The sequence below is a fragment of the Toxotes jaculatrix genome, chromosome 3, assembly GCF_017976425.1.
Source record: "Toxotes jaculatrix isolate fToxJac2 chromosome 3, fToxJac2.pri, whole genome shotgun sequence".
NCBI lineage: Eukaryota > Metazoa > Chordata > Actinopteri > Toxotidae > Toxotes > Toxotes jaculatrix.
This window is the reverse complement of record NC_054396.1, coordinates 15,003,773-15,014,331: the sequence shown is the minus strand read 5'-3', so window position 1 is coordinate 15,014,331 and position 10,559 is coordinate 15,003,773.

The following is a 10,559-nucleotide window of genomic DNA, read 5'->3' as shown; positions in this document are numbered from 1 at the left end:
TTCAAGCTGTGGAGACTGAATTGATCTGACTGGAAGGTTTGAAAAGTCAATGGCAGTGCAAACGATCTGTGAAATTCATATAAGCGTCAGATTTAAGGCACTTGGTTTTTAAATGTGACGCCCCTGTTCACTTGCTAATTAAAGAATTAAAGAGGCAAGGTATGTTTCTCATAACTATGGTTTTATAACCATGTTACAGATTAATTAGCAATGACACTTCATCCATTAAGTGTTTCATCAAAAAAGAGGGTGAACTTTGCCCTGACTCCTTCCTTCTTAAAAAAAAAACAGATTTGGCACCAGGACTCATGGTGGGTCTGAGTCTGGGGTGGGGGGGGTGGGGGGGGTGGGGGGGGGGGGGGGGGGGGTGGGGGCGTGTGGAGGATGTGGGGTGAGGGGGTTGGAGGGTGAACGGGAGACTGTACACACTGCAGTGAAATTAGACAGCTTGTCAGCTGAGTGTGCAGCAGGGCTTTGGCGGTCAGACCTCCTCTGGGATCTGGAGGAGAGGAGTGCAGGATGGAGGAGTGTGTGAGCGGTGCACAAGGGGTTGAGACACGGTTTCCTGTGTGTATTTCCTGTGTGTTTAATGTGAAACTCAGGGCCAGGGCCTGTTTCCTGTGTGTGATGGGTGCCAGGCCCCGGGTCCCAGACACAAAGACAGTGCTGCTCGAGAGCCCACCAATGTCAGAAACAGGCCAGGCAGCTGGTGCACACATCAGGACAGTTTCACAGACTTCTATATACAGATTCAGAGATTTAAAGTTTACAAAATGTAGCTCTTAAGAGCTGGAGCCCTGTCTCTGTCTGTATGTTGCTCTGTCTTTCTCATTACCTCTGTCAGGCAGAGATCCCAAGACCTCTGCCTTGAGGGCTCAATACAGCTAGGTGTGCCACTTTACATAAATACTGTAATGAAATTATGATATAACACAATACAGCTGGCGTTTTTATGCATTTTTTAATCCGCTAATTCCATGAAATGACTAAAAATAGCTGCTTTAAAGTTGTCTGGGTTGTGTGTTCAAGCTTGTTTGAGGTGTGTGTTTGGACATGTGTTTGAGGGTCAGACCAGGAGCTCTGACAAAGTGACAAAACCTCACTCAAGAAAACGGAGCATGTTTTCCCAGTAAGAGTAGCCTAATACACACAACCAATGCAAACAAAGATCCTGAGCAGATGGCAGGAGGACAGGCAGAAGGAAAAAAAGAGAGGATAGAGGAAATCAGAGAGAGGAAGGTCGGCATGGAGTGAACGTGATCGAAGCTGTTAATTCACCTCAGACAAGCACAGACACACACACTGAAACTGTGACGCACTAAATGACTCTTCCTGGAATTCTGCACGTTGTATGTGGAAGTGTGTGGTGAGGATAATCTGCGCATGCACACCGAGAGCCGTGACGTATTACTGTTGTGACAGTATAATTACTGGCCTTGCTTACTGATCTGTTGATTTCTCAACAACAAAGCCTTGGGGCGAATGCATAAAGCAAAACACAAACACACATGAATACCTATACTGCTGGTGCTACACAAACACACACTGAAATGCACACAGTGATTTATGGGTGTATGTGGTGGTCAGCCAAGAGCCAGGGTTACATGAGTGTGTCAGACACACAGATAGCTTAGCCAGACTGCATCCAGAGGGAAAGTCTCTAGAAAGAAAGAGGCCGCCAGTCCTCTGTCAACACATGTCAGTGTATCAGGGCTTTGGATAAACACAGGGAGGTAGACTCTGTGCAGTAAAATATCAGAACAAAGGTAAGAGGTAGTAATTTAAATCCAAAGGCAGAGCTGAGGAGGCTGAACATGTGTAAATGAAGGGCAGCTAAAGCAGCAGGGCCGGACATGAGCTCTGATAACATGCACAATCCGGACTATAATTCTTCTATATCCTGTTACACAACCTAAAAACTAACATCATAATGTTCTCACATATTATTACATTATAACTCATTATGCTGTATCATGAGATACAAATTCCCAGGCAAGCACAGCTGTTTTGAGACTATGATTATGACTTGGTGAAAACAAAATCAAATAAACATATAAATAGGATTATGAATTAGTGGGAGGCTGATCTTTAATATACTTACTGTCACAACAACCAAGAAAGCTGAAGAGATGCAGGTATGAGCTCCAGCTGCTGCTGCTACAAGTGTCTTTAAAAAAAAAAAAAAACACTATTTCAGTTTGCATTACTGGCAACTGGATATTGCCATAACTTTCTAAACTCCTTCATCACATCACCCATAAATATTAAACCTGAACAGGCATCAGACATGAACCTCATCACAGGCCTCCCCCCAAACCTGTGTAAATCCCCCATCACTCAACTCTCAGCTCCTTATTATACATTCGTCAGCCCTACAGTTCACCAGAGGGAGGAAAATTGCCATTCACTAGAATGTCTATTCCGCCTGCGTGTGTGCATGCGCGTTTCTATGTGTCCAATAGGACTGAAAGGATTATAGGGGAAAGTGTGTGTGATTATGTACAAAAAAGACCAGGCTGGAGTCTATTCAAAAGGCTCTTGAGGATAGAAAAGACCTTTCACCCATTATGAGGAATCCCCAAAGCCTTTTTATATTTTCCCCCCATGCATCGTTGTGTGCTATTTACTCCAGAACACATTTATCAGAAGAATGAAAGAAACACATCTCGATGGGTGTGTGTATTTGACTGAGTAAGAAAAATGGATATCCATTCATCTGCTCTCACAACACGTATGACTGATAAAAGCACAGCAGTGGCTTAGTTACCAGCTGTGTGTGTCTGAGTACTATAAACGTGCAGCATAATGATGCATCAATAAGTCATTAAAACCCAGACTGAACTTCACAACAACATTAGGATGGGCAGGGACACTCTAATCAGCGCCTTGCCTTTTATTGCACTGCTTCTTGCAGTGTCACAAACTGACAGGTCTGAACATGAAGGTGGCAACTCTGGGTAAAAGCCAGAAGGGTGGAAAACAAATAACAATGAAAGCTATGGGTGTTTAATTTAACAGTGGAAAACTTCAGCCATACAAATTGTCGCTGCTGTTGTATCTTCAAAATTATTCTATCTGCTTAATTTTTATTACTTTTAAATTCTGTGATAGGTTTCAAAATGTTTTTATGTGCCTGACGATGAGTCAACAGCACACTCATCCTCAGCTGATCGGACAGATTTCTGTTGGTTTAAAACGAAAGGTCAGGAAGACTTGGCCTCAGCACTACCTGGTTGTAGAACAAAAGCTTGTCATTCTCCTCTAAGTATCTAAATCCTCTTTGAGTAAACTGAACTCTGACATTTACAGCACAGCACAACATGTCAGCTGGATACTCTGTGTGACCCCCACTGTTTTTTTCCTTCTTGTTAAACATGTCACCATTGTTTATTAGTGATGACAAACTGTCATTTTGAGGTTTGTTCAAAACAAGGCGACAGTATGTGAACTGTCACTTGATCACAAAGACACATTCTCTGGCTGAATCTCTGCTGCTCTCTAGGGGCAATGCAGTTTAATGACATGTCCTTAAAAGAGCATGCAGTGTTAAGGGAGCCCCTTATTGCAGAAGTTCATTCACTGCACTCTTCTTTGCTTGGTATCATTTGCATAGCATATTCCTCACGTCTTGTTCACAACAAGATTTTGAGGATTTGATTCTGCCTCTATCATGCAGCCATATAAATTCTCTGTAAACACAAGCGAGATGATTGATAAGCTGAGATTTCAGTAGATTTCCTGTGACCCATTTCACAGTCGATGACATTCATATAATAAAAGAGAAGATAAATATTATAGTGTTGAGAACTACAGTTTCTGGTTATGCTGCTTGACTTCATGATGGAACAAACTCTCACTGACCTGTGGCTCCCTCTACTGGTGGTGCAGTATATTTCACACCAAGCTACTGAAAAAAAACTTGTAGTAAAGTAGGAGTATTTTTAATTCATGAACTTGATGGCAAACACCTTTTTTAATCGGCTTTTAATTACATATTCTAGACTATGCTGCCCCAGTGATGACCATAAATTTCACGTTTTGCACACTGTGCTGTTGTCAGCTTTGCAAAGAGAGTCTGTGTGAACTTGTGATGATGATGATGGCAGTGCTGCTTCTCTTACAACTCAAACTCATTGCCTCTTTCATCATACATTTATAATGTGACTGTCTGCTCTGTCCTCTACTGTTCCCTTCATTCATTATATTATTAACTGCGCACATCAATAAAATCTCATCTTTGTGGTCCCCACATCAGACTCTGTGACTTATGGCTCCTTAAAAAGTGGACCTAGGTTAAACAAGTTGATATTAAACACTCCAGGTTTTCTTTGGAGGAATGTTTATGTAATCCCGTAAAATTAATTTGTATTTCTACCCTGGAACACTAGAGGACCTCAGAGAGTTGTTTGTTTATCCAGTGACTCTAACCCAGTTATGTTCAAATGAGACAGATGGGCTTGTTAGAAAACCCCAAAATGTCTGTTTGAGACAGAGCCGTGTGAAGACTTTCTTAGTCATCTGTCTGAAAATCAAAGAAGGGATTATACAGTCACCACTCACACCCCTTAAGCAAAATCTTAACATTTCTCGCCTGTGACTACCAGTGTCCATTTCCTTTCATGTTTCTGACTAGTGTAAAAAGTTCAGTACAAGCTATTTTGCTTCCAAATGACCTTTCTGTGTTGATTAACTGTTTACCACAGTCAGTTTGATTTTTTCCACAATCACAACACAAAGAAAAAGAACATTTTTCTCTTATTTAAGAAGGATAGAGGTTGATGCAAGTTCCAAGTGATAATGACAATAAATATGTTCTGGAAAGTGTCTAATGCATACAATGGCAAATGGGCACTTCATATTGGTAAATGCCTTTAGAAACTCTGGAACACAGGCCATCACTATTAACAGGGACTTTCTGTGACTGATCAAACATTTTGCACATAACAGCCCACTGTTCCCATTCAGATGGAACAAATGAGAAATAACTTGTTCATTTATGAGCTTTAGAGGTGCCAGTAAGTGGATTTTGTTACCTTTCAACAAAGCCAGTTTAGATAGTTCCCGTTTCCAGTCTTTGTGCTAAGTTATTAGTCTTTATGTTTAAGTCTCAGCAAGAAAATGAATATATGTATATCCCAAAAATGGCAAACAATTCCTTTCACAGAAGTGATGATGCTGTAGGACCCAATGGTGTGCTGTAAAACCCATTAAAAGACACTGTAAGCGTGAATTACCCTTTTGTCTTTCACATATTCACAGAGACTCTAGAATATAGGTTGATGTACCTGCAGACACACACACAGACACACACACACACACACACACACACACACACACACACACACATTCACAGTGTTGAATGTCAATCAACGTGGCATTTGCAAGTTAGCACTCACTTTAAAGCCTCTGAACCCTGTTGTTATAGAGAGTTATGAGACACTGGAAAGGCATGGTGGTATTATTTTAAAAAGCCCCAGTAAAAGCAGGACCACACCCAGAATGTGAATATGTGTAACTCATGAAAAAATACTGATACTGTACTGTTGCTACTCTGGAGACTCTGAGACACAGAGAATAAAAGATAAAAGTGGGTGCCAGACCTGCTGTGTTTTTTTCTTTTATTAAGGATGGGAGGAAGTCTCTCCAATTCATTGAATCCTGAGGTTTTACCCTTAAATCTTTCAAAACATGTCACATGTCACAGATTTTCCAACTAAGAAAGGTGATACCCATCAGTGCTATGGCTGAGGAAATTAACTTCCAAGCCAAACTGGTGAATCATCAAAGACAGTCTTATTATGTACATCAGTTTGTTCAGACATGTTATAACTATTATTATTAACTCAGCATTAACATCACCTGCAGCATGCTGTCTGCCTCTCTCTGTGTTTCCACTGCAGGTCAATGAAAACACACTGGGAACAGTTGAGCTGCGGCAGTCAAGTTGTTACAGTTAATGAGCTGAGACCAGCCAAAAAGCAGCCAGAGTCTTGATCACTTAGACATCTATTCTGCACGGCTCCTAATGCCTTATGATGTTTGTTTTGAGACAACAGTCTTCAATATCTCTATTTCCAAAAGAAGATAAAATATGTTACCGTAATAATATAGTCTACTTTAGTTAATCTATATTTGAATTTGAAATTAGACACTTGGAAGTCCAGATTAAATTTTCTCCAGTAAATTATGATTTACTCTAATATTTCATTATATTTCACTTTTGCCAGCAATGTCTGAACCTGAGCTGCACATTGCACATTGTGCCATTAAATAAAATGCAACACCAGCAGAGAGAGTATTAAATGTTCATCACAAACAATTAAAGCCTGTTCTTAGTGCTCTTCTTTTTTCTTATAAATGCATATTTTGATGTGCTCTGGGCTTTGGACCGCCCGGAGATTGGAGGGTTGCTGGTTTGATTCCTCGGCCAAGCACAATGGATACGCACAATGGATATGGATGGTGGTTAAGGAGACGTGCCCCCCTTTTCATTCAGTTGGTGTGGGTAACATGCAGAGAGTAATTTCCCCAGCTTGATGGATTAATAAAGTATAAACTTAAACTTAACCTTAACCTCTCTGTGCTTGTCTCTTTTAAGTGTCTCTTTTATGCTGTTTCAAATGCTGTTGAACTTCATTGTTATACACAATGTTTGATTTCCAGTTTTTCCCTTTTGTGTTTTGTTTCTGTGCAGCATGTGTAGTGTCTTTTAAGTCCATGTGTGCTGGGTATGTGCAAATATGCTAACATCACATGCTGACCATAGCTTCAGAGCAGACAACAGCCTCTGAGCACTCTCTCTCAGCTGTTTCTGGTTTTATATGTGAGATGTGAGATATGTTGTCACTCTGTGGCTTCTTCTACATCCTGTCAAATATGAGCTCTTTGGAAGGAGGATTTATCTTTAAAAGGTAATAAACATTTTCTGGAGTTGAAATTCGTAACAAACAAAAATCATTCTGTAATCTTTAAAAAATTCAAAAGGATTTATATATTTATTGCATTTCTAAAGACTATATTAAAATAACCTTGACCTTAAAGGAAAAGTTTGACATTAAGGGAAATAGACTCATTTACTTTTTTTAGACAAGAGGATTAATACCACTCTCATGTCCGTGCAAGTTTGATGCTGCAGCCAGCAGCATAAAGACAGGAAACAAGGGGAAACAGCTGGCCTGACTCTGTAACAGGTAACAAAATTCCCCTCCTAGCACCTCTAAAGCTCACTAATTAACACGCTTCTCATTTTATCTATATAAAAACAGAAGTACAAAAACAATTTGCTGTTTGTTGGGGGTGTTTTGAGTTCTTTTTTTTTTTTTTTGGTAAGTGGTGGTAAGTATTCTGTGGTTACCTGGTAACTGGTCCTGATTATAGACTGACTCAGCGCCTAAAAGGCCTTCTGGACTCTATTTATTCATATTAACTTTAACCCAGACATCAGTCCTGGCCCACAACATCTACAGATCATTTTCACATAATTATGGGTAGGAACAAAGGCGAGTTTTGTATCACACATTATTGAGCCTTTGAACAGCATTTAATATCCAAATTGGACCGTAGCAAATAAAGTCTGATGGTCAGTTTGGCATTCATTTTGTTGTGCACATTCACATTCCAAAGTATAAGAATCCAACCGGCTGTGATCTCAGTTTCAACTCCAAAATTTCAATTTTCTAATTTGCCATCCACGCGTACACTCCCATTGATTCTGGGGACCTTATAATCTTGCCTCATGCACTATTGTGCCAATCTTACAATTTTGAAATGAGAGATGAAATTCCCTGACCCCTTGGCTGTAAAAACTGTATTATTTCTAGATATATTTAAACTACACACACACACACATAAGCATATTTTATGTTTTATTTAAGGTTCATGTCCTCTTTCCTTTACCCTACCTCAATCACTGGCCTCTGTAATGGAGGTGGGAGAGCAGGTCAGTGTGCTATTTGTCACCTGGACAGGTGGTATTTGAAGAGAAAGCTGCAGGCGATTGAGGATCCAAACAAGAGAGCCTGGCTGTTCATCCACCTCTCTCCTCTCCAGCCCTGCCAGAGAGAAGGCGGTGAGAGCTCATGAGAACTCATGAATTCCAGCATTGCTAAAACTTCTCCCCTTTTTGTCCAAGTGACAAAAAACACCTATGATCAGGACACAATTCTTCTTAAGGAAAGCTCTAAGCAAACACACACTCTGAGCTTTGGCTCCATCTCAGACAACGTGAACGTAAGCGGATTTTGCTCTTGTCACCAGTCTGCATTCAGACATGTATACACAGTCACAGAAAATACACCAGATCCACCCACACAATAGTTTGTTTATAAAGCTGAAAGGGAAGGGAAAATGACTCCCTACAGGAAAAAACACTACAATCTCCTGTAATCTCCTCTATCCCCCGTGCTGTCACCTGTCTTCAAATCCAGTTAAATCAGCTAAACATGTGGAGCAGCCAGTAGTGGAGAAGAGAGAATGGGGAGATCAGTGTCAATCCCAAAAGAAAGCGCAGAAGACAGACATCACAGGTCAACATTCAGACCCTTTGCATACCTCTCTCCAGCTGTAATACAACGGGGCTCTAAAGTAAAATCCAGAATAGGGGAATAATAGTGATAATAGTTTTTTTTTTTTTTATCAGATCACCTCTGTAATCACAAATAGAACTCACTTACTGGAACACAAAAAAATTATTTTTGGAAAAAAGAAGGAAAATCATTTGTAGAAAAAAAAATCCTAAAGAGAGACATTGTACAGAAAATAGCACCACGGGATGACGAGATGGTTCCAAAGCAACTGGGGATCATTGCTGAATCTAACAAGTAGTGAAGTGATGAATTACTGATGATGTACCCAACCTATTCCCTCATATAAACATGTTCACACCTGTTGATTGACAGCAGCTTTCTAGTAGAATTTTTTTTTAAATATTACAACAAGATCCAGTTCACTCCTACTTCACTCATCCTCTTTTTTTAATCATGTGTGCTTCACTGGGTCCTACTGCCTGCACTCCAGACTGAACGCACACATGAACAATGATAGTGTTGGCAGACAATGACAGAAATTACTCACTGCTGGCCAATGAATTTGGAGGAGAAGCTGGGATGTCTTTTCACTGACATCTTCCCCCTGTCTACACATCTATGAAATAATATTGCATAACTGAGATACAGATGTGATTGGCTTTCACTTTTCTTCCAGTTTTTTTTTTTGCTGAGTATGTAAGCTGTTTTTTTTTTTTTTTTTTTTTTTTTAGCAAAACCCTGTCCCACAACATACTGAAGTGCTTGTAGTAGTATTAAAATCACATCTGGGAGCTGATGTCTTTAGTCCATATAGTCCACAGCTACATGTTACTGAACAAATCCATCAGAACAATAGGGATAGGGTAAGAGGGATGTGCTGTCACATCATTGGTACAACACCAGCCTGATGATTCCAGCAGGTCTGGGAATTCAGGCCACAAGTTGCCTTCCTAACCTTTAGCTTGTTTACTGTTGTAAGCTGGTTATGATTAAGGCAGAGGGAAGTCACATGAGACTATGTGAAGGAGAAGATTTTAAGGTGGGAAATCATGTGCAAAGTGCAAATTGAAGCAGTTTAAACCACAACTCATCTTGTCTCTATTGTCCCTAACCAGCACAAGCTAAAAAAGCAGTGTCAGGAGAACATACATTCTAGTGCTGGAATGTGTTTTTATTGGTGCAGCATGGTTATGGTTTCAGTTTTGTTGGCTGGTTTAAAAGATCCAGAGCTGCACAACACATCTGCCTTGCACAGATTTCTTTAGACCTCTGTCTGCCTGCCTGGCTGTTTACAGCAGCTTCTGTCTCCTCTGTCTTTTGGAACACAAAAGAAGGTGAACTTTAATTCAGTGGCAATGAAGCAATGAATGCAAAGAAATGCACTATGAACCTGAACAGCAAGTGCGTTATGAAGGAAATTTTTTTTTACACTAAAAATGAGGGCATGAAAAATGCATGACTGACAAAGTGGCATCGTTTCAGCTACACTGCTGACATACAGTGCATAGCAAAGAGTAAAATATCAGTGAAAGGTAAGGATTTGCTTGTTATTTCAATGGCTTCACTTACAAGAGTCTTGTGCCAACATGATCGGTTTCATGAGAAACTTAAATGGTGCAGTACTCTAATCTCTAATGCTAGAGAGGCCTCAGAAAACAGTCCATATCAAAATATAATCCTGAGCTATCTACTGTTATAAATAAATAAATGCACATAACAAAACCCATAAAGTGCAATGAAAATAATATTAACAATACACAACAATTAAAGTACATACTGCAGCACAGTTTGATGAATAGTAGTGTGACATGGTTTTATCTGTTTACAGCACATAAAATAAGGATATAATTGCTGGAATAGTACAACAATTGCAAGTATACCCAGGCTGTGCTGGTATTGCAACAATAAATAGCACACTAATAATAGGTAACAGTGGGATACTGCTCTGTAAAGAATGGTGAGGAGTCTAATTTATGTTGATGTAAATTACAGAGCTTGAGTCTTAGAGAGGCTTGTGGGGTGACAGCTTTTGGC